The sequence below is a fragment of the Manis pentadactyla genome, chromosome 17 (assembly GCF_030020395.1).
Source record: "Manis pentadactyla isolate mManPen7 chromosome 17, mManPen7.hap1, whole genome shotgun sequence".
NCBI classification, from domain to species: domain Eukaryota; kingdom Metazoa; phylum Chordata; class Mammalia; order Pholidota; family Manidae; genus Manis; species Manis pentadactyla.
Genome location: NC_080035.1, coordinates 18503357 through 18526878, shown reverse-complemented (window position 1 = coordinate 18526878; position 23522 = coordinate 18503357). Strand labels below are relative to the sequence as shown.

The 23522-nt window shown below is 35.0% G+C and overlaps 1 pseudogene; it reads right to left on the bottom strand.

Moving 5' to 3' along the window:
• Positions 1-13553: 13553 nt before the first annotated feature.
• LOC118916563 (NEDD8 ultimate buster 1-like) lies at positions 13554-15072 on the bottom strand (annotated as a pseudogene).
• Between the last annotated feature and the right edge of the window lie 8450 nt (positions 15073-23522).

Sequence of the window (23522 nt, the reverse complement as noted above, 5' to 3'; positions counted from 1 at the left end):
CAATCCTGAGAAAGAAGAATAAATAGGGGGGATCTCACTCCCCAACTTCAAGCTCTACTATAAAGCCATAGTTATCAAGACAATTTGGTACTGGCACAAGAACAGAGCCACAGACCAGTGGAACAGACTAGAGACTCCAGACATTAACCCAAACATATATGGTCAATTAATATTTGAGAAAGTAGCCATGGACATAAAATGGTGAAATGAAATAAGCCAAGCGGAGAAAGAGAAATACCAAATGATTTCACTCATCTGTGGAGTATAACAACAAAGGAAAAACTGAAGGAACAAAACAGCAGCAGAATCACAGAACCCAAGAATGGACTAACAGGTACCAAAGGGAAAGGGACTGGGGAGTATGGGTGGGTAGGGAGGGATAAGGTGGGGGAGAAGAAGGGGGTAAGGGGGGTATTAAGATTAGCATGCATAGGGGAGGGTGGGAGAAAGGGGAGGGCTGTACAACACAGAGAAGACAAGTAGGGATTCTACAACATTTTGCTATGCTGATGGACAGTGACCGTAAAGGGGTTTATAGGGGGGACCTGGTATAGGGGAGAGCCTAGTAAACATAATATTCTTCATGTAAGTGTAGATTAAAGATAACAAAAAAAAAAAAAGAAAGAAAAGGGGGATTACTTCCTGATAGCATAAAACTAACTGTAAATCAACGATTAATGCATGCTTTAAATATCCTTAATTTTGATCACTTAAAGGGTGTCAGATGATCGGCTATGGAGGTAAAATTTTCTGATAATATTCCTTTCTCTTAAAAAAAAAAAAAGGAGTTCCTGTGTGGTGACATCCAATGAGTTCTACACAATGGTATAAAGGGCAGATCAAAGTGTGGGCAAAGGGTCTGTTTGTGTTTATACAGAGGATCAAAGCCTAATTTGGCTACCCGGAAAATGAACTAAGATACGATATGAAGAAGAACTTCCAACATCAGCACTCTCTGAAAGACTCATACCAGAAGACGATCATCAAAAAACCTCAACAAAGATCCAGGCGATGTTGCAGTTGTAGCTGCATTCATCCCACTGGTTCCTGGACTTGCCATTGGAATGAAGAAGGAGATATCTAAGCTGGCCTGTGCATACAGTAAAACAACAAATGTGACTGGATCTATACTGTTGGAACTCAACCAAGAATTAGGAGAAGTGCAAGTTGTAGCACACCAAAATCTTACAACTACAGACTATCTACTGTTAAAAGAACATATGGGATGTGAACAGTTCCCAGGAATGGGTTGTTTTAATTTGTCTGATTTCTCTCAGACTGTTCAAGTACAGTTGGACAATATCCATCATATCATAGACAAATTTTCACAAATGCCTAAGGTGCATAACTGGTTTTCTTGGCTTCACTGGAGATGCCTGGTAATTATAGATCTACTTTGGTTATGTAACTGTATTCCTATTATGTTAATGTTTGTGCGCAAGTTAATTAGTAGTTTAAAACCTATACATGCTTAAGTTACCCTACAAGAAGATATGTCAAAGAAATAATCAATCTTCCCATGTTTTCTTCCATCTGCTAACTGTATAGCTTTTCTTCTTCCTTCCTAATTACAACCCGTAAATAGAATTTGTGCCTCATATCGAATTTACTGAGTATCATAATTCCTCCAAGTGTAAATATACCTCAAGACAAAATGCTGGGCATAGAAGCCACAGGGCATAAATCTGCAAAGAAGTAAAAAGCTAACCTTTTCAACAATATTGCCTCTCACTCACTTACCAACTTTATATTTCCCTGTATGGCCCCGGAAGATGACTGGTTAGCCAGAGATGGGTAAGATTCCTCAAGGGAGGAACAACCTAAGACAGGCACAGTCGCAGGGGGGCCATCAGGTGAGAAATTGGGGATCAACAGAGGTGAGGCTTAGAACCTCACCCCCCCCTGTTTTGAGAGAAATCTTCTGCATCCGTGGATGTTTTATTGCCCTTGTCTAGCTTGGATTAACACATAGTCTACAGGCACACACCTGATCATCTACATTTGCTCTCTTATAACACTAAACTATGTTTTCTACCTTTATCTTGCATCTACCTACCACTTCAGCATTTTATGAAAAATAATAATAATAGTAACAATAATAATAATAAAGGGAGAAATATAGGATCGACATATAAATCAAGTATAAAAATGAAACGAATATTCATATTTGACCTGATTGTTTATAGTTCATAATGCGTGATCAAAACCAAAAGTTTCTGTGATGACTGCCCTTGTACTGTTCACCGTGTAAGAACTTATTCACTATGTAAGAATTTGTTCTCCATGTAAGAACTTGTTCATTATGCTTCAGAAGATTGGAGACTGACGAGAATTAGGCTTGTGGTGGATTAATGATTGTGCATTGAGCATTGACTGCCCTATACAGAATTTTATTGTTGTTAACAACCATTTGATCAATAAATATGAGAGATGCCCTCTCAAAAAAAAAAAACTGCAATATATAGGTTTTGCTAATGGATATGGCCACTCACCCAGGGGCAAACAGAGAAAGTGCTGAAGACAGACTATTGAAGCACACTAATATTTAAGAAATGCTATGAAAAAAAAGTTAGGTAAGTAAGAATAGTCCTCATGGCAAGAGGGAAGAAGGAAGAGGGTGATCTCTTGGAAAATGGAAGGTAAAGGAATTTCAAGGAGAAGTGAGGGATGTGTTTTATCAAGCGCTGGAGAGATGTGTGCTGATGATACACACACCTAGACATCTTCTGTGACACAAAGCACTTGATGAAGCAAGATTAGTCAAATCACTGTACTAAAGGCCTCAATGCAGCTCATCTACATCATGGTCCAAGCAAAATGAAAATGATACTATAAATCTATATAGCCTTATAGAATGCTTTTGTGTGGGAAAAAACTGAGTACATTACCAGAAATCATTGTTAAAGACAAATAAGGAATAGGCATCCTTTGTATGTACATCTTACACCTAGCTCAGCCTCTGAAGAAAAGTCATTAACTAAACAGAATCATACAAGTAATTTGCCGATATAAGACACTTGTGTAGAGGATTTACAGTTTGCAGTAACAAATTTTGTAACTTCATCTCTGTTAGGAAATTAAATAATTTACTGATGATTTCAATATTCTCTAATGTTGAAAAATATAAGTAAAATCTTATTAATTAATAAAATCTAATTGGCATACTTCTTAATTAGAAAATACTTCATAACAGTAACAGGTAAAGATTTAGAGTAAAACCCAGCATTCTATGATGTGTATTGTGAAAATGGGATATTTTTAACACTACAGACATTTATTATAGAGATATCCTGCCAGCATAAAAAGGCATAAATGAAAATAAGTAAATATAGCATAAATATGCAAATACAATCTTATATGCTTACATAACTCAACATGATAGACTGATAAATTGATACAACTAAATATGTTCATTTCCACATATATGTAAGTAGCTCTGAAATATAAGTCATGCAAAAGAACATTAGTTTTTTTAAAGGGCAACTTTCAAAAGACTGAAACTGCTGTGCATTTTAACCTCATTTTTTAATAAATTCATTTTATTGGTTAAATTTTGAGAATGGATGAGGAGAGAGATGACTTCAATCACGATTTTAAAAATCAATCTTTCAAATGTAAAACATTTAAATTATTTGAACTAATGATACAACTATATGAGAAAATTTACAATATTTTTTATCTTATCAACATTACTGGTAATCTTAAAAATAGTGAACCAACTGTGCACAGACAGCCATTGTCTTGATTATTGCCATAGGTTAACTTGACCTCCTTCACCTCAAAGAACAGGCAATCCCGTGCAATTCCAGGGTTGTATGAGGTCAAATTTAGTATAGGAGGAGCAGCATAAAACAATGACAACATATTTTCTCAAAAAGAACTAAATTACTTTTAGACATGAAAATATTCATATTATTTAATTATTGAGACAACTTTAAAGGTTAAATGTAAAATCAGATGTGCTGATATAGGACATGAAAACTTGGAATATAGAGTGATTTAATAATGTAACTGCTCGTCACTGATACGTTTTTCATCATTGTGTCTGCCTTGTTTGTAAAGCTGATTTAACTTTGCAAGTGAAGTTTAGATTCTTAATTCTGTCTTCTTTCCCTTGGGTCAAGATGCAAGATTGACACACAAGCCTCCCAAAGCCCCACTAGAGTTAGAGTAAGAAAGCACAGTACCAAAATTATGCAGAGAGGGAGACTCAGGAAGGGACGCCTTGAGGCTCACAGATCCATTGGCAGATTTAAAACTTAGAAATCCCAGGTACGGAGTGAAAGCAGTCCTGGGTAGAGCACAAAGCAAGGATTAAATTAAGATCTATTTAGAAAGGGTAGATCACCCCTGCCAGCCCTTCCTCATTCACTCCCCTTGTGCCCCAGACATGCACAATGGCAACTACAGCTTCCATACCTGTAGTCTAGCAACAGCTCTCCTCCAATAAAGAACTTTGTTCCCCCCATCATTCTAAACCAAAAATTCCAAAAAGGCCAACAAACATATAAGGAATTCATAAGCATTTTTAAAAGTGTTTCAGACTTAAAATTGAACAATAAACAAGGATCACCAACTTAGTGAACATTTTTCAGTCATTTTTGCTCTCCAAGATTTAAGCTTCTTTTATGGGAATCACTTGTCTCTCTCAATCTCTCTCCCTCTCTCTCTCTATCAGTGGTTTAGGTGGTGACTTGGTCAAGTTCCTGACAAAGAGGTGTCATATATTACAGTGTAATTGAAATCTTGGAGCATCTCATTTTGAAGGCACTACTTTTGAAATATTAGCCTAGAATGTAGGTCCTTGGTCCTAAAAAATATTTTGAGTTACTCAGTGTTTAATCGACTATTTATTTGTTTGCTAATAACTCAGATGGACTTTGGTTATTTTGGTTATTTGCAACTAAGATGACTGAGTGATACATAAACTGACAACTGGATTAATTGTGGGGAGAAAACATTAGGAACATTATAGGAAGCTGGTAGTTGTTATAATGGTCCGTTTGTGGCTGAGGGCAAAGAACATTCAGGTTGGATTAAGACATAGAATTCTGGCAGCCCATGAAACTCAGTGGAAAAACAGCTAATTAAATTATTACCTGTAGTCACCTAGAATGAAGTGTCCGTTAATGACAAGGCTTTGAGAGAATGAGTGACCTCTCAAAAAGATCAGAATGACGGGCATGAGGAATTCAAGGCTCTAAGGTAGGCTGCTTGCTTTTGATTCTGCTGGACAGCTTAAAGAAAATGCGTAACGAACTCAAGGATCTAAATTTCCAGCCTAAAACTCAGACAGACAATCAAGTATTTTCAGCATCTCTCATTTCTTTTTGCTTCTAGGCTGAGATAGATGAAAATCAAACTAAAAGCTTGATCCTAAGGGTTTTCAATTTATGTAGGTTGAATTAATCTAACAATGCATCAAATGTGACAGCTTTAATAGGGAAAGAATAAGACACTGAATGTAGGTATAAGGATGCATCGGGAGATTTGGATGTCTTAAAAATACACCAGATATCTAGACTCCAAGTCAACCTTTACTTCCAACTGAGACATTACCTCGTCTGATATGACTATTCCTGTCCTACTCAAAAATCTTAAAATTGTTCAATCAAAGCCATTTCTTCCAAAGAGAATTCAATCTTTCCCATATTCCACACTGAGAAGCTCTCTTACTATCTTCAGACCTATAACTAAAATCAGATTCCAGCACATGCATGAAGTGCCATATTCAAACACAGGGAAAAAAGCTTATAATAAAAAAATACAGGACTTTACATACATGTAAAACACATGAGAAATAAAACCTGAGATCATGTATTTTAAATGTGCTAGCCAAAGAAATAAAAGAAGGAAGAACATAATTTTGGGTGAAACTTAACTTACAGATATGGGTGTACTGATAGGATTTTGGGTTTATTGTGCTAGCTTGCACAGGTACGATCATTTGCTTGGATGGTTACTGAAATCTTGATTTAAAGAACAACCACTAATTTAAGGGGCCAATCTAAAAACTCCTTTGAATATATAATGTGTAGTATCTGTCATGTGTAATATCCTAAACTATACCCCAAACTAAGAAGGTCCAGAAAACATTCCCCTCACCAAAGCACTGGGAACACCTTTAATGAACAAAGCATGTATAACTGTGCAAGTTCAGAAGTGGCAACACTCCTGGGGATGGGCTACTTGATGGGCTTCAATGCATCATTTGAAATTTCCTGATACAAAAATGGACATTTCAGGAATGGGACTGGAGAAATACATTGATTTGATGAACAAGAATTATCAAATAGAAAGGTGGTTAATTAATCATGGAGTTCAGAGCACTGAGATTAATATTTTGTCAAATAGATTCTTCTTTGTTATTAATAGCCAAAAAATTATTCTAGGCTTGGGAAACAGAGCACTGACATTAAGAATTGTTTTTTATACCTACTTTCAGTATCAGAGACTAAGAATGTCTAGAATTAAAATAATAACAGCTAATCTGAGAAATAACATCTAAATATGTGCTACAAATATTTCTGCTCTCACTACACAAATCCACCTGCAAACATTCATCAGGATCATTACTCACTGCTGAAAGGGAAACAGCCAGAATTAGACACTGGCTCTAAGCTAATGTTAATTTTTGTGGTCCAGAACAACACAACACTGCTGTCTGCTGATGAGAGAAGGCTTATAGATACCAGGTGATAAATGGAATTTTATGACATGTAAGTGGCATGATGGGCTATTCAATCTCCAGTTCCTGAGATTGAAATTATTATTCACAAATGACAGCATTTAAGTTAGGAAGAATCTAGTGAAATCCACTAGAACTAGAACTGTACTCTTTTTTTTTCCCTAAAACAGTAAACCAAAAGCAACAGCACATTCAGGGGGTCATCACAAACATTATTAGTACTGAGTCTTGGAAGTCCATGGGAATGTGGTGACTCCTATCTCATCCCCATGTAACCCTTCTGTTTGGCTAAACAGGATACATATATGTTTTTAGAAATACATTAAGTTTATTATAACTTTAATCAATTCATTCTAATTTCACCTGAAGCCTAATTCAGATGTCTACTTTCACTAAGGAAATTAACACAGTCCTTGATTGATAGGTGCTTTTCATCCAGAACATCCTTCTGTACCTATCCTAATAAGCAGAGACTACCCAAAACTGAGCACTGTCACTTGCCAGCGATATGAGCACCCAGCCCATAGTCAGCTGCCTGACTTAGTTCACAGGGACCCTGACCCACCGTACCACAGGATATCATCCTGTCAATTATGTTGTGACATCATTCTGCTAATACTTGGAAAGCTGAAATCAACAGACACCAAATATCCCAAGTTATAAATGAATTAAAAAAAAAATTAGCTACCCAATTCAGTGATGTCTTGGAGGTCTAGTGATCTTGGCATATATTATATTAAATTTTCCAGGGTAAAGTATAAAGGGCCACCCTCTGCATCTGTTATTACTGCAAAGATACATAAGACCAATGGCATATTTGGGAATTTGAAGACAACATATATGACATTTGACTGTGCTACCCAGAAGTGTATATTGGGAAACCTGGGAAATTTCTTATACGGCATCTAGAGCAAGCAAAAGACGCCATCTGCTCCAGTCTGTGGCACACTCAGCTCTCCTACTTAAGCACTTAAGGCAACAGTGTTCAGGGTACATAGCTACATTCATGGTACAAGTCTAGGAACCACATTCAAAGATGATTAAAACGTGTATGGTGCCCTTGAATTAGGGCACACCTGGTTTTCACAAGTTCATGGCCCCGACAATTATATGGCAAGCAGGATTCCTTTTAAATCTCCTGAAACTCACAAAAGATCCAAAGTAGACTGTCCTAGAGTTTTGGAGCAAATTCATGAACTCTTTGCAGGAAAACAAAAAAGGTAGATCTTTTTTTTTTAAGTTCGTTAGAGAGTTGCTCATAGCTTTTCTGGGTACCGATATAAATTGAATGCTTTACTCTGAGCATGAGTTTTACGTATGTGATCATACCATTTGAGTGTGCAGCAAGACTTGGAATTGTCTGATACTTAAAGACAGGCATCCTCAGCAATATTCGTGACTGAGCATTAGAGATGGGGCCATGTTCAAATATGTTTTAAAGAAGCAAATAGGTTGTATCGGCATACAGCTCATTAGTCTAAAATACCTACCCTCCCATTCTTCTCTCAATTTACAATTATGGTTTCATGGACATTCTCTGTATACTGACACAGAAAAAATACTGGGTTTATTTTCAATATAGACCTATAAAATTTTTTCACATGAGCAAAGAATGCAATATTTTGGTATTAAAGCTCAAGAGATATCCTCATGGGCTGAAGATTTATCTAACTGCGTCCCTTCTGAGAAAGAAGGAAGCTAGCAGTAAGGATCTCTAACATTTGGGTCCAATAGTTTGCCTGTATTTTAAGTGAGTTGGGAAAGGTAAGATTGGAGTTCTAATGATGAGCTTTGGGAAAAAGTATAGTAAATCGTCTGCTTCAAATGTTACAGGAGTAAGATACCTTTGTCCTGTGTGAACGCTCAAAAAAAGGCTTCAGCTGTGGAGAAGCCTGTGGATGTCAAATAGCCTTTTACTGCACCACACCCAGTTCTCCCAAAGGGGTTAATGAACCAAGTGATGGTGGTGGCAGGGGCAAACCTTATGTAAAGCCCAACACGGACTTCTGTTCATCCAGGCTGACCTGATTAAAAGCTGTAACTAAATAATTTGCCAGTGACTTGAACAAATCCTATGTCACCATACCCTCAGGCATTCAGCTAATATGGTGACAATTTTTATTGTTTACACTGAATATTTTCCGTTATGGAAAAAACACTATGTGAAAATACTGTTTTGCACACCACATTTTAGTTAGCATTATCTCAAGTAAATTTACTGAATGTGTTATTATATAATGTCATGACTGAACCCACAATAATGCTTATGACTAAAAAATGGTTTTTAAAGTTAAATATATAAAGTTGTATACTACTGTTCATGGGATTCAGTGCTCTTAACATGTACTTCATCTTTCAGAAGCAGCTATTCTAGAACACACTGGAATGAATACAAAACATATTTAATACCTCAACTGGGTGACAACTTGCAAGCTTTATTTCTTATCCTAAAAAAAAAAAATACAGCAACTGAATAATATAGAGTATCACTTTTCTTCACAGACAACACATGAATCCAGACGGAAGGAAGTGGGAATCACTATCATATCCGTGACCTACTTTAGAACGTACAGTTCACTCCTGTGATCCAAGACCGCTTGTCCACTAGTCTGACAGCAAAAGAATAATTATGTACATGAGATAATATAAGAAGTTTTCCTTGCACTGGAAATCATTTTAAGCAACAAATGCCTCTGAATGAATAGGTAATGAATTTCTACTGCCTAATAATTAAGCCTCACTCTCAAGGAGAAAATATAACATCTGAAAAACAATAGGAAAACAAAGGACTATGGATAAATACATAAGATTCCCTGGGATGATCTTATCCTGTGCCATCCAATACTACAGTTTAATGGGATATAGCATCCATCACATGCAGACAGGACAACAACTCAGTAATGAAGATCTAAACTAACCTATGACATAAAGTATTCTGTGGTGCTGCCTGAGAAAGGGAAACACAGATTAAAGGAGAAAAGCCATTGACACTTCTTTCAACATTTAAAACTTCTTAGTTGGTAATTTTCAATACCACTCAATTTTTTTTTTTACTTCCAAATGTATTTTCTAAATACAGAATGTCAGTATCGAGATATATAATAATAATAATAATCCCATGTACCCAAGCCCACAGTAAATGGCAATTACATGCTACCAGTTACTTGGGCCAAAAATCCCAGGAACATAACTCTTCTTTTATACCCTATGACCAATTTCTCAAAAAATTCTGTGGACTCCAGCTTTGACACATATCCAGAATATTATTTCTTACTATCTCATTTGTTAGTACGGACAAAGACTCTCCCTTGACCAAAGTCTAAGCAGACTTTCTGGAGCTCTCCTAGGCCTGATTCTTGAGTTCCTCGGCAGCCCAGTGTAGCAAGAATCCCTGTAAGTCAGTTTAACCAGGATCTCTCATCGGTATCTGATCACCCTTTACATGTGATTGGATTCCTCATCCTCCACTAGCCCCCAGGTGGCCTGCTTCAGCAAGAATCCTGTTGGGTCAGTTAAGCCAAAAACCCCTTGTCCCTGATGTTTTCTCTTAATTTTCTATCCACTAAACCCCACCCTGCTCCTTGGCTATAAATTCCCAGTTTTCCTTGTTTTATTCAGAATTGAGCCCAATCCATCACCCCTACTACAAGAGCTCACTATAGTAGTCTGCCTTGAATAAAGTCTGCCTTATCGTTCTTTAACAACTATCATGAATATTGTGTTCTTTAACACCACCCGTGCCCTTTCCACCAATTACAGTTGCTGAGATATCCAGAAGCTTCCAGACTGGCCTTCCAGGTTGTCTGTTGCCTCATTAGTCTTTTCTCAAAAGAGCAGCCAGTATGTTCCTTTCAAAAGGTAGCCAGGTATGTTATTACTTTGCTTAAAACCCTCCATGGGCTTACTGTTATACACAGAATTAAATACAGGTCATCTGCTCTTTTGGCCAAAACCTATGAATATATAATGTGTAGTATCTGGGCCTCTTTTACCAATTGATCTTGTGTTCTACCACTTTCTTCTTTTCTCATTTAGTTACAGGAAGATTGTTAACCTTTTAGAATCAATCTGTTGCCAAATTATTATTGGTTCCCCTGTGGTTAGAAGGAAGAAGGCTTTGTCCATCTTCTACTCCCAAATATTTTTCCACCTACTGAACACTAGAGGGAAAAAATCAGGTATAGGATTAAGTTTTTTTCCATATCAACTCATTATGTTTTTGTGAAATATGTATCCCTACCCACTTTAAATACATATACACATATAGATTGAAAGTAAATGGATGAAGAAAAATATACCATTGCTAACACTAATGTAAAGAAAGCAGGAGTAGCCATATTAATTTCAGAGCAAACTTCAAAGCAAAGAGAGTTATTAGAGATAAAGAAAGGCATTATTTAATGATAACACAGTGAATACTCCAAAAGACATAAAAATCCTTAATGTGTGTGTGCCTAACAACAGGGTGTCAGACTTTATGAGGCAAAAATTAATAAAACTGCAATGTGAAACAGATGAAATCTACTGTCATAGCTGAGACTTCAACACCTCTCTATCAGAAATAACCAGATTATTTATCAGGCAGAAAATCAAGAGAGACATAGCTGAACTCAAGAACACCATCAGCTGTTCCCAAACCAATCTGTAGCTTTAATACAATATCTATTTCTGCTCTGAGTTTCACCATGGCCTCCCTTGAAAGCAAGGTGAAATGATGCATGGAAGATCTTAGTAAAAAAGTGATCATATTATAGAGAATATTATATTGGAAATAAATTGTATTTTGGAGCATGCATAGAAATTAGGTAGAGATGAAAATTTGGAGGGTCTTCCAGGAAACTTAAAACTTTCAGAATGACTAGGCCAAAATCTTTTTTTAAAATCATAAATGAGTCTCAAAATTCTTTCCTTCAAAATGACAGCAAGATGATGTTTGAGTACTGTGATAGATTATATTAATGCCCTCATTCTTTTAGCCATGTAGCTATAGTCTTTGTTAGTTGACTTTGCAGTTTGTGCCATTTAAAATGTTGAATATATTTTTCCACCCCTTGACTTTGACTTTGGCAAATGACCGGCTTATTAACTAATTCAATGAAAGTACATATAAGTTGTCAAATGGCTAGAAAAGTGCATGTGCAGTTGGGATTTCTATCCTATGATACAGCCAACTCCAAAAGAAAAATACCCTTGGGCTAGCCTACTAGTCCCCAAAGAAGGATGAAGGACATGTGGAATACAGCTGAAATTATCTAAAACCTCTATAAGGAAATGCCCAGAATTGCTTGTATGCCCAGCCAAATTGTATTAAATCTTGTTATTGCCATAAGGACAAATGATAACTTTTTATATACAGATTTTATGACTTAGAGAGAGTTGTTCAGAGCATAAAATATTTTTATTTCCCATTCATTATTTAGAAAATGAAACAAAAATTTTAAAGGTCATGCTGTAGCTTTCAGAAAGAAATTTTAAATAGAAACTCAATGACAACCTCTTAATAAAGGCCCTAAAATGAACAAGAGCCTAGTAATAACCCAGAATGGTAGTAGAGGATGCTCTGGTGGCGATTCTTTGTGAGTGTGAGTGGAAAAGAAGAGGAAGGAGTGATCAGAGAGAGACAGGTGGAGAGATATTCTCAAAAAAGATTAAAGAGATCTATTCACAGTATCTACTCATCTTGCCTTTCTCTATCTGCCATGATAGTCTACTCCTATATTCAAAATCCTAGTATCTATGATTCATTTTCCTCTATAACCTCTGAGGTTATCCTTTCTAGTCAATACCTAGATAAGACCATAGCACAACATGGCATAATACAGTAAGGGGTCAGCAAAAGGGGCCTTGGAGTTGATTGGGGGAAAACTGATGGTGGGGGTTGGCAGTCAGTGATTAAGGAGCTTACAGAATTTTGAAACACCTGCTAAATTTATGAGTATATTCTGTCATAGGAATAAATTCATTCCAGTTGTTTAGATTTTAAAGCACTCAATATGTTACTATGGCTCAAGTACATTATTAAGGAAACAGACTTCAGTGGGCAAAACTAAATTTCAACCTCAAGTATAACATAACTAATACAAAACAATGTATTCCATACATTGTTGCAACTTTCACACAATTGAGTAGCTTTAAATCCCACATATACACTACCTGTGTATATTACAATAATAATTCTTAAAATCCCATCTTGCATAGTGAGCTAAAAGCATAATATTGCTAATAATCAAGTTCTGGAGATCAAATGAAAAATATTTTTCTTAAGATCTTTTCCTATTATTTAATATATTTTTCTGATTATTTAAAAATATTATCAATTCAAAGAATCAAAATACATACATAGATGAGTGAAACAAAATTACAGGAATTATATTCTATGTTTTACTTGTCACCATAAATTGGAAATGGAGAATTAAGTTATAGTAATTTATTATAGTTACTAAACACTGACATTCAGAGGCAAATACAAATTATACATTTTTAGTGCCAATGTAGCAACTAGATGAACAACTGTTTACATTTGAATATCTTTATCCATTTGATATAATCATAATTTCATTCAAATATTATTTGCATTTTTATTTCTCACAAAATATTCATATTTTTAAAACCATCGTTTGGCTTGACATACTGCAAAGGTTTGCCATATATAACAGAATTTAAGGCATGGATTTTAAGAGAGAGAAACAGCTTTTTTGAGAGAAATTTTACTGTTTCTTAAGATGGCAAATTTAAACATATAATACAGAACTACTGTGAAATGACTAGACAAATTAATATTTTTTAAATGGAACATGAAATAAGGAAAAAATATTTGGAGATTTTTGGACTTCAAAATACAGCTGTCAAAATTAGAATTTCATTATTACACTGTCTTGTGAAAGCCCATGTACACCAGTTGGTCAATATTTTCCAGAGGACTTCCATGATGGCTGTTGTTTTCAGGACCTGAATCATTAACCATTAACATCTAAGATCACAGAGAAAATTCTCCTAGTTTTCCACTGGCCTGATGGATGACCTTGCTTGGCTATATAAGTGAGCAACCCATTCCTTTCAAAGAGTTTATGTTCTCCAGGCTATGTCTTTTCTTCTTTTCTTTGTCTTTCCTTATTTGGACCACATCCCCTTGGTGGCTGATAATATGAATGGCCACCAGACCCATGTTCTCATCACAAGGCCCTCTAGGCTAAACCAAGCTTCCTAAATATTAAATCCCAACTACAATAAATTGTGAATTTTTGATGGATTGCTAGATAACTTTTTCAAGTGTGGACAGGCCTTCTCAAGATACTTAAAAGCCTCTTCACTATCTCCACTGTAATAATTTCATGTACCTTGAAGCTAGTAGAATCTTAAAAAAGCAGTAACTTCTCTTTCCCACAATTTCCTTTTATGTGGACTAGTGTCTGATGATTTTTCCCATAGCAATTTTTAAAGCATTTCTGAGCCAAGTTAAACTGTTTTTCTGTATCATCAAGGCATTCTAGCTGTTCCAAGCAGAATTAACACCATAGTATATCCAGCTGGTGCACTATACAGTTATGCACTGTATCCATCAGCTCTCCACATCACTTAGGAAATAGGTGGTGACATAGAGAACAGACATGGCAAGGGTCTTCAATATTCTTTTCTTTACAGGAAAACTCTACCCTTCACATAATAACCTACAGCTAACATAAGAACATAAGGGCTTTTTTTCTGATCGAGTAACTCTGCTCTGTCTCTCTGGTTAGCTCTGTGCAGTTTCTGGATCCACCACCACTTCAATTCTCTCTACTAATATCTGTAATTTTCTCTCAGTCCCTAGAAGTCTTTTTTCTTTTAGGTTGGCTTCATTTTGTTCTTCTTCAACCTGGAAGACTTTTCTCACCATCTTCTTCGGACTGTTTTAGTTCAAACACCATAGTTTTTATGTTTATGTTACATCACTCCCTGTGCTTCCAGTGTTTTCCTGAGTTAAAGCTATTTCAAATTTTATTTCTGATAATTTTGATATAATTTTTTTGAAATCCAAGGTTTCAGCTATTTTAGGCCTCAGTTCTCTGCCAGTGATGTACAAGCAGGTCTCCAAAAAGTTTTTCTATCTTTTCATAGTCTTAGAGGTAAAAATACTTCAATTGTAGCAATTCCTAATTTTTTTTATAATTTCCATTTCCTGTTTCATGCTCAGTTGCTTTGCAAAGTATTTCTTCTATTATCTTTTCTACTTCATTTTTACAATATCCTAGCTTGTGAGAGTCCTTCTTAGCAAGGTCCTTCAATGCCAACCAGCTTCTTTATTTTTTTCTCTATATATACATGTTCTAAAGTTGCATTCTGTCTTCCCTGAAAGACTGAATCAATTTCTCCTGAAGATATTTCTTCTATGCCACCTGAGCCATTGGGACACCCTCTGGGACTCACCTAGTGTCTGGATATGGCAGCAGCCGTGTTTGTTTCAATTCTGCATGAGGCCTGCTCTGCCCCCACCCACATTCAACATACTTTGATTATATGCTTGTGACTGTAACAAATGCTCCACTGAGTTTCTGTGTTTGTGTCTAATTAGCCTAAAAAGCAAATACAATAATTTTACTTATTTGGAGAATGAGATTCCTGAAATTTATGGAGATAAAAAGTTGTAAATTCAGAATTGAGGATGTTCACACATGATTTTATTTCCACCATTAAGAACCTTGACATTTTTTAAATTGTGATGATTGCTTTCCCAGTGTAGTTCATATATCTTGGTCTTCTATGAGTAACAGAAAGACAGCAGCAGGGAAGAGCTTTGGTCATTTAACTTACATCTAATTAGAATTCAACTATTCCTCACTAGAATCCTATCTGTTAAACTATTCTCAAAGCAGTAGAGCATAATTAAATTGCCATGGTAGCAGGGAGTAAGCACATAAAAACACTATGAAGTATGTCCAGCAGGGTAATATGGTCACAAAGTAAAGTGACCCAGTTGCAGATGTTTTCTCTCAAAATACAGCCTCTCAGATGAGGTCTGGCAGAGGAAGCTGTTGCTGTGCAAGTCCGTCTTTACCGGTAGATTGCAACAGCTCCTTGCTGAAAGGGGCGACGTCTGACTTGCTTTTGTATCAGATTTCCCAGTGAACACTAAATATTATTTAAGTAGTGAACGCTTCATAAAATAGATTAATAATTGACTTGTCAATATCAACAAGATCCAGTCTATGAGCTTAGATATGAAAACAGCCCTGGTCATGAAAGAGTCTGATTTCTGGTAAGGGCTTCAGGTAATCACTAAAAATGCAGGAGGTAATAAAGGGACTAGGCAAGGAGTGGGGCATAGGCAGAAGTTTAATCCTAGAAGTTATGTGCCAAAATATGGATAAGACAGAATGATTAGGTGAAATTCGATTTTGTAATAACTTTGAATTAAAGTTTTTCTCTAGATTCATTAAAAAAATAAGTCTCATTTTCTAAGGTGCCTCAATGGCACAGAAGCTAAGAAATGCTGAATGGGCCAAAATATCCCCGTTGAATGGAGGTGTGGGGAACCTGAGGCTTTGGGAAATATTTTCTGCCTCTTTTTATATTGGTTTAGAAAATGGAGTGAGAATGATTTGAACGCAGTACATCTAACTTTTAAGTATTTACAAAGAACTACTTTAGAGTTCCATTTATATAAGGTGACTTTAAACCCAAGTCCTGATGTAAACATCATGTCGACATAGTTATTAATTGTATAACGTCACTCTCAAAAGCATCTCAGTTTAGATAATCAATTACATATTGGCTTTATTGAAACTTATTTTACTTGTGGATGCTTTACTTTTAAGACTTTATCTGTCTAATCTCCCACAGAATAATTCAAATTTCTGTACAAGGACCATGTAACTCCCATGAAAACACATTATGTTATAGTGAATTGCATTGGACTTTCTGTTAAAAACCTGACTCCACTCACTATGTGAGTTTGGGAAAATTAATTTAACTCTAAACTTGAGTTAAAGGAAGGAATGAATTAAGAGATATGAAAGAAGATAAAGATTTGGCTGAAAAGATGGGATTTACAGTTTGTACGGTATAAAATTTAAGGTGCCTGTGGGACATTCAATTACACTTGTTCAGGTGCCAATTAAGACTTTTAGGGCTACAGCGTTTTAGAAATTATCAGAGATTACAGATGTACTTTAGTGAAGGCTGGGATACATGGAGGTCGGCAAAAGAGGCACAGTCATGGATAAAACAACTTGCCTGTAGGTGTTAAGTTTGAGATTCAGAAGTTAGTGTGATGAGCACTTCTTGTGACTGAATCACCCATAGAATGATGGATCGGGTTAGAGAATTCCTTCTTTCCTCCATCAAGAAGAGTCTGTTAAATTTTTACGGAAGCTCTCAAACTAGTTTTAAGATGGGCAATTGATGTGAGCACAATTTATCTGTTAACATAAATAGAATGAAAGATTTGATTATGTGGACCTTATACTACTTTAAAATTATTTTCAAGGAAAGTAGATTCTTTCTTTAACTTATTATTATTATCAATTCTTCTAACTTGATTCCTGTTTTCAAAAGTTTGTTCCTATTTTTCAAAAAGATTTGTTAGGGAAATTAAAAATGAAGAGATTGAAAGGCCAGTATGTTCAATAAAACAGAAGATACTACATTTTGTGTAGAATTGTGGTTTCCTGTGACATAATAGATATATATACAGAAGACACACACAAATGTTTATATATGAACTATTTATCTCTTTCAAATTAACATTTTCAAATATATAAAAATAAATTTTTCTTGATTATAAAATAATTTTGTATAGGCCTAATCATTTAATATTTTAGTAAATAACTTGAAAATTTTTAGTAAATGTCTATCTGATAATATTTAGGTATTCATGCTGATAATATTGCCCAATTTTCCTATTGCAAGAGTAAAGAGAATTAATTGTTCACTATGAAAAAGACTCAGATAGTACTTATTCTTTACACTTAAGTTATTTGAATCAGTGTTCATTTAGCTGAAGGAATCAGTCATAGGCCTATACCCACTCACACACACACTCAGACATATATGGTGGGTTTCTCTAATATTTATTGTTGCTTTATTTCTCTCCTTACATCTTATACTACCATAAACTTAAGATTTATTTGTACTTTATTTGCCAAAATATTGTAAAATCTATTTCCTTGGATGTGGATGGGACACAATTATAGTAAGCTTTTTCCATTAAGAACTAGCTAGTAAGAACAAAACATTAAGAATATCCATTATAACTTTATAGTTTCTCATTCACTCTTTTTTGCTTACTTTTTCCCAAGGTCTCATGCTCTATTGTGCTACTGCTCTCACTCTCCAGGTACTCACATGTAGGAATATTCTCCTGTTCTTTGCCTCTACTTCCTAACTACCATTTTATACATTGATACACTCTATTTGCACTTTGCTCCTGCTTTTACCACTGAACTACCCACATTAGGTTACATCACATTGCAATTGCTAATTCCAACAAACTTAATCTATCCTTACATTCTTTAACAACTGCTTCATAACAAATTACTACAATCTTCTAAGTCCTTGAACAAACAACACTTATTATGTCACAGTTTCTGTTGGTTAGGAATCTAGGCATGGTTTACCTTGGTGCTCGGATATTGTCTGTCATAAGAACAGAATCATGGCATCAGCCAAAGCTGAAAAGATCTTAAAGGCTCAACTATAGTTGGATCAGTTTCCCGGCTCACTCACATGGCTGGTGATTGACTTCAGTTCATTGTGGGCTATTATACTGAAAGCAATGAAAATGAAAGTTACCTTTTATAAAATGATCACTGCATGTCACACACTGCTATGGCACATAGCATTACATTTTTTGCTTAAATTAATTCTATTAGATATAGAATTGTTATATTCTATATCTTAATTCTATTAATGTAACAATTGTATATTGTTAAAACATTAAGATATCTACTGCATATGTTCCTGGAATACAAGTAAGAAAAATCAAACTAGCAAACACAAGTAAATAAAACAATACTCTCTGAAAAGAGTCACTGCAAGCATTTTTGTGCATACCGGAATCTTTTTAGACATGCACAGTTTTTAGCTGTTTTCTCACTACCACATGACTTGTCCATGTTCTCCAGGCTTTCTCATTTTAAATACAGTCAGTTCCTGCTTTCCACAATAATGATGTTCTATAAAGTCACAGTGAACACTAAGTTAGCAAATACTGAAGTATCGCTGCTGGGAAAATACAGGGTTAGAATGCTGAGCACCTCCAGTCACAACAACGATTACAATACCAACCCTGTTTTATATTGCTTTCTGTTTAAGGAAATATTATATAATACATATTGTTGATTCATTAACTTTAAACTCATAGCCAACAGCACTGTAACTCATGCCTGAACTAAGTTAATCCAAAAGGCTTACTTTTTCCATAAGGCACATCACAGCCTTCTTGAGCTTAGGAACATTAGACATCACTTCAGCACTATGCTTGGGGCCATTTCAAATAACAAAGCCACCAACAAAAAAGCACAAAAACGCAAAAATACAGCAAAAATTGCACTTTTACAGTAGGCGAGCTTAAACAAGAAAACAGAGCATTACCTTATTCAACCTTATATGGCTGGGAATGTGACCCTTGTGGACAAATTCTTCATCTCTCTGCACATGTCCCAAATGACCACAAAAGCACTGTATTAATAGAGGGGTTACAAATGAATTTTAGCAAGTAGGCAAATCCACAAATATGGAATCCACGAATAATGAAGATGACTGTATTAAGAATTTCCTCACTCCTTGTCAAAAAAGAAAAAGTTGATTATGCTGTTCTTTTGAAAGTTGTAAAGTACAACCTATTTGTACATATTATTGGCAACTTGTATTGTTTTCTTCCCAATGTTCTACTGAGTATTATAGGCTAAACTGTTACCCCCTCTTCCCCATTTTCCTGCTTTAGACCATTTTATGCAGCAAGAACAGCAATGAGAAAAGTGCTTTCATTTTCTCCCCATTTTACTTCTTACCAAAGACAAGGAATACATTCTCTAATTGGAGGGGCTGAAAAGGAATTAGGCATGCACAATTCATCAGCTTTCTCATTTTAAAAGGGATCTTCCATTCTTATCCAATTAGAGAGATATCTAGTTCTGCTTGTGATTGGGTAGGTTCATATATTGAGTTGACTAATGTCCCCTGGAAACTTTCTGCCCTCCAGAACCTGTGAATGTGACCTTATTTGAAAATAAGATCTTTGGGTATGTAAGCAAGTTAAAATGAGATCATATGAGATTAGGGTGGACTCTAAACCCAAGGACTGGTGTCCTTATAGGGAAAAGGCAATTTGGATAGACAGAGATATACAGGAAAGATGGCCATGTAAAGGTGAAAACAGAAACTGCTGTGATGCAGAGAAAGTCAACAGACACCAAGGATTGCTGGAATCACCATAAACTAGGAAGAGGCAAGAAAGGATTCTACCCTTCAGCCATCAGAGGGAGCACGGCCCTGCTGACAGATTGATTTTGTGTTACTAGTATCCAGTATTCTAGGAGAATAAATTTCTGCTGTTTTAAGGTACCCAGCTAGTGGTAATTTGTTATGGCAGCCATAAGAAATTGGTAAATCAAATTAATCCTCAAGTGAAATATTAGGAAATTGATGTAGTCCTATGCCAAGTTCTCCAAAGAGCAGTATCAGGGATGAGTACTTATTCCTTATTCTTCTTTTCAAATATAAACTAGAGTAGGAGGATGAGGGGTACAAGGAGCAAGTATACAATGTATTGTTTCCTTAAAACATCAACATATTCTTTCCTCACTAGGACAGCAAAACTTATGAACATAAACACACCAGCAATTAGAAAATTTACTGAAAAGAACTTCGTAAGATTGAACAAAGAAATGCTTTAGAGCTGTATCCTCTTAGAATCAGTATGATTTCTGGTTTCAGATTATTTATGGCCATTGACTAATATATAATGTCATTTCCCCTATTAGCTTATGAGCCCCATATTGGGAAGCACCATATATATTATGGTTGCTATTATATTCCTCTATTTCTTGAACAGTGTCTGACATGAGTATCATTCAATAAATATATGTTTAATTATAAATTATTAAATGAATGTACAATTGTGTTCATGCTTGCAGGACACTAGGACAATGGTTTTCCAGTACATCATTGCAAAACCCAAAATATGTAGTCATAACGCTGGCAGCATACCTACTAGGTGAAAGGAAGAGAAAATTGGGGGGAAAATAATGCAAGTGGACAATAATCTACATACATAAAATATTTTACCTTCAAAATACTCAAATGAACACCTAAGAAGTTTCCATTTTTTCCCCTTAATTGGTAAAAAAATGAGAAAAATAATACCTAAGAACAGAGAGAGTCTGGAGATAATGAACTGACCCACGTGGTATTAAAAAGGCCAACCACACACACTACACTCAAAAAAATACAGTTCTACCATGGCTGTTTCCAGAAAGTGGCATTTTATTTTATTTCTTATTGTTAATATTAATCTGTTTAGTCTAAGTATTGCTCCATAAATATGTACTTTTTATCTTACAAAATTAACAATATGCAATACTTAATGTCAATCAATTCAAATACAACACTTAATGTTACTATTTTGACATATAACCTTTGTTTAAAAATACTGTCATTATTGCCATTGTCATATTGGAAATCAGCAGGGGACAGTGTGTGCTATGAGAAAACACAGGACTGAAAATGGGATTCTGGGGAATTATAATATTTACTATTTCAAACAAAAATTGTGTGTGTGTGTGTGTGTGTGTGTGTGTATGCATTTACATATACCCATTAATGAGACTAAGTAGGTTTACCATGTTCTTATATGTTTTATTATATATTAAAAAAATCACTAAATGTTTAATATTCTGTGAATAAAGCATGATCTATAAAGCACAAGTAATTAACAATCTTTAGGAGTGAATGATCTGATAAAATGATCAAAATGATTCAATAAATAAAGCCAAGTTCTGATTATTCTAGTTAGTGGAATGTAGCTTTAATGAAATACCTTGAAAATCAAAGTAGCCTCTTTTAAACTAGAAAGTTATTGATTTAAGTACTACTTAAATCCAATAAAAATACAGTTGGATGTTCGGGTATGTTGGTTTTCTCTGGAAATTTCTAATGAAAGGAAAAATATATCTGGCTTAAGATCAGGCTGTTAAATCCTTAAACACCTGGAGTTAACTTTAAATTAAATAAAACCATTAATTTTTTTAAGTAATCAAAGGTATAATTTATAGATTTAAAGTTAACATTAGCATGTATGGCAAAAAATACAGCTTAATAGTAACTCTTTGATTTCACTAATAGTGCCTTTTTACTATAAATTCATTTCATAAGCTATTCACTGAGAAACTGCTACTTGTATATTCCAAGCATATTAGCAGGCTCTGAAAATATAGTGTTAGTATTTTAGTTCCTATAATGTAATATTGCCTCAAAGTAGGATCACACTTAACCTCCCATGAAATGTTTTTTATTAAAGTGTTATAATTAATAATACATCAATAGATTTTGAACCCCCTGCTGTTACTTAAAATATATTAAGCATTTCCTTTCTGTTTTTCCTATATTGTTTAGAGGATAATATAAATAATCAATTAAATCTCCACTCCTACTTCCTTCCACATTCTCATTTGTCATAAATCTATTTATCTGTATATAGTGGGCATATTTATAACTGTTTCCCTGTGTACACATAAAGATATCATACTGGTTTTTAAGTAAAACTTTCTTTTCACCTTCCCACCTAACATACAGATTAATAAGCTTGAATTTGAAGGACCATTGCCATGGTAATAGCAAGAAGATTAATGGTAAGAATACATATAGATAAGTATTTGCAGTTAAAATATATTTAAAGGTTGAAAAACTGAGGTGATCAGCAAAAGTACCAAAATTCTCTAGGCAATTATACTGCAAAGTGAACAAGGAGGAATTGTTTTCCTCTTATTTTCAAAAGACAAAATGTGTATCTCATGAAATAAATTATTATCCATTCAAAATGAGAGCCCTTTAAAACTGCTTCAAAATATGTGCTTTTCTTGGGACACGTCTGAAGTAGACGTTGGGGACACAAATGCAATTTGAAACATCTCATTTCTACATTACTTATATAGTGTCTGTATTACAGCTTCTCTCATAGTTAAAGAAGAAATGGAGCACTGAACTCTGTGTCAACCAAAGGGAATAGAAAAACAACCCCCAAACTCAATACTGTTTAGTCCAATTTATGAAGTGATTTGAGACACGTAATTCAGATACTGGAAAAACCATCCTTCTCTTAAGTACCAAAAAATCTAATTTAAAGGAGTTGATATCTTCATTCCAGCCAGGAAAGCTGTTTCATCTTCATTTTAGTCTAGATTGCTCCTATATGAAATGACACTGGTTTACATGCCTGACTGTATATGTATTTTGAAAAAAGCTGAGATGCCACCATTTTTCAATTTCATTTGCCATTTCATTGCTTATTCTAGGAAGGTTCAACGTGTGAAATGGACATGATCATCTCCTTATTTTAAATTAACTCAACTTCACAAAGAGGAAATTATGATTAGCTAAATAAGTAGCACATGTCTAAAAATTGTGGCTGTTAACATGTCTTCCAATCAGATATTTTAAGTGAATCAAATTTATTTATTAAAACCCGTCCTATGATGCCTTTGAATAAGTGTTACCAAGATTTAATGGCAAGTAATTTTGACGTTTTTCTCTCTTCTGCTCTGTGATTGGCTACTTTTGTTTCTATTTCTATTTCTCTATAAATCTATTTACCTACCATCATCTACATCTCCCACTTAAAACGTAATTTATTACTAAA